Source organism: Adiantum capillus-veneris, chromosome 5 (genome assembly GCF_014529385.1).
Source record: "Adiantum capillus-veneris isolate H3 chromosome 5, ASM1452938v2, whole genome shotgun sequence".
Classification (NCBI taxonomy): domain Eukaryota; kingdom Viridiplantae; phylum Streptophyta; class Polypodiopsida; order Polypodiales; family Pteridaceae; genus Adiantum; species Adiantum capillus-veneris.
In genome coordinates, this window is record NC_140935.1 from 29,812,380 (window position 1) to 29,815,234 (window position 2,855).

At 44.9% G+C, this 2,855-nt stretch overlaps 1 pseudogene; it reads right to left on the minus strand.

The window, feature by feature from the left end:
• Positions 1-529: 529 nt before the first annotated feature.
• LOC147457073 (uncharacterized) lies at positions 530-1,533 on the minus strand (annotated as a pseudogene).
• Between the last annotated feature and the right edge of the window lie 1,322 nt (positions 1,534-2,855).

Below are 2,855 nucleotides of genomic sequence, written 5' to 3' on the forward strand. Positions count from 1 at the left end.
AGCACTCGCCTGGGTCAAATGGAAAAGTTGCAGGCTTCCCCAAGCATAGTGTAAACGCCACCTAGATCAAAGCTATGGCATTGCTCATCATCATCCATCTGTAAAGCATATGCACACCACCCCTGCTTTGCACCTAAATTTGGAAGCCCACCATTCCTGTAAAGCTTGATAACACCATCCTTCAAAAAACTGTATTCATGAACCATTTTCCCACCCAAAACAAGCCTGTACACCTTGCACAGCTTCCGCATCCTGTGTTCCCCAGCCATCGCTTAAAGACTCCTCCATAGCATCACTGTCTTCAAGAAAAACAACCTGCAACAATTGGCATAGCGACGCTTGCATAGCCACTTCATCTGTAGGTGCTTCAAATAGCACTAGAGCAGTCACACAACCTCGCATATGCCGTATCCTCGCCATCACTTTAGCAATCAAAATCTACGTCTCGTCGTCAACATCGACTACCGGCTCATCGAATTCCCAATCATCTTCATCAAGACATTCTTCTTCAGTCAACATGGCCTGACCATCACAAGGCCTGACCATCACAAGGCTTGACCATCACAAGGCACGAGAGAGGCCCAACCCCCTGGTCTTCACAAACTGGCTCTTCACCTGCAACCTGCTGTTCTTCGACCACCCTCTCTTCTTGCACATGGGCTACTACCATATCATCATACACATAAGAGGGCAACTTTACCTTTACCAGCTCAAGCTCATCAGACTCCGTCTCCTCGCCATAGGATGTGGAATCATCCATTCTATCCTCTTCTCTTGTCTCCCAGCTACTCGAGCTTGTATCTTCATCATCATTGGCACCATATACCGACTCTGTATCTGCATCTTCATTCGCTCGCTGCTCCACAAAAGACCATCACCACAGCTTTGGTCACTTTCTTCATCAGCTTCTGAACCCTCGATATCTGTAACCTGATTACATTCTGCTATCTTTTCATGCAAATTTTCAACAGGCATATAATCTGTTGGCTTCAACACGCCCAGCTCCAACTTCTGCTTCACCTTTATGCTCTTTATCTTTGACAAGATAGACCATGTACTCATATGTATCTGCACAGTCTTCAACCTTTTCTCGAATCCTCGGGTGTAAGCACGCCATGAACCTCTCGATCTTGAAAACATCTCCACTTTGCAGTTGGGTAGCAGCAGCTAGTTGCTTCCAAATATCTTCAAACTTCGTAAGAAACACACTGAAGTCTTCAGACACATCTTGCTTTAATACCTTCAATTGAGCATCCACTTCTGCAGGTGACAGCCTTCGCTTGAAATCCTCAACAAACCGAGCTCGAATCACCTTCCATGACTGCCGATCAGGAACTTCCAACCCCTCAAACCAAGCTTTGGCTTTCCCTCGCATCCCCAGCGGCACAACCTTTGCCTTGGCTTCATCGGTCATCATCCGCATCGACAACATCCAGAGCTCTACATTGAGATCCAATCTTCAGTATCCTGTTCACCTGAGAACACCAACTCAAAATCTGGCACCATATTACTGCACCACGCCATCACTTGAGCAATCAGTATATCCTCAGTGGGGGCACCACTGATGGGAAGGGGGAAATGGGAAAACACCCAGCATATAATATACCTGCCTCTCTATAGCCCACGGATCAACCCGCACATATGACAAGCTTGATTGTTGGCTAGCAGATATAGGCTTATACACTTAATGCTTGCACGCATACCATTCACGCAAAATGATACAATAATGAAAAGAGATCGAAACTATTTAAGGAAACAATGTAAACAATCGGATTATTGTTTTTTTCTTTTCCATGCATGTATATAAGCACTATTCTCTGCGTGTACATGGATGAGACAATCTGCATCTAGTTTCTTTCACTCACGACAACTTGCATACAAAAGTAGCACAGTCCATTGATATTTCCTCATAGCATGTGGCCTTTAAACTGTCTCACGAGCTCCCCCGATACCTTCAATGATGGACTTCCTCTGCAGTTTTTTTCTTGTTTTTACCTTTAAAAAATTCTTCCTTGGCAGCCTGTCCCACGTTTAGAATAAGCCTGATTTTTGAGGTCAAGAAAAATTATCATTTGCTCCTCGTCATCCCCGCTTCAAGCTATGCTCAGCATGAAGCCTTATAAACAGAATATTTCTTGCATCGATGACCTTATGGCCGCAGCTGGATATAACGCTTTCCGCTCAATGTGTCCCAAACGAAAACCATCCCATCGGGAATGGCATGACTACCATGACCGTTGACAAATTGGAGCCACCATAACTCCTAATTGGAGAGCTGCTAGCCCTTGACCTTCAAGCATTCAAAGAGCTTTCAGCTTGCCGGAATGGAGTCGCCATTTTGTACACACTACGGCAGGATTTGATAGGGATATCCACCAATCTTCTCAATACCTTTGAGCCTTCCGACCAACAGTGTGGAAAGCCATTCGTGCCCTGCCATATGCCATATCTGACATACACATCTCGGCAAGTAGTGTGTCTTGCAAACATCTCGCTCCAAAACCCATATCATAAACCTCACAACACCTATTTCTAGCATCCCTTGCATCGTTCCCAAGCTCGTGATATCAACATTTGCTCCTCTCACCTGTGATAGCAAGAAACACTTGCACATTCGACTAGAGAACGCTCCATTTAGGTATACCTGTCTTCTAACTGCATCAAAAACATGTCCAATGTCCCTGTCATTTGCCTGCAATGCCATGCTTGGATTTCTTGCATTAACGTAGGCCGAACATTCACAGATGTACCATCATATTAGGGATCATTTTCTGGGTAGCGCTAAAAATAGTTGTAAGAAATATGAACATCCTCAGGCACCTGCATTTACAAAGCGTTTGAGAGAAGAGCTCGCC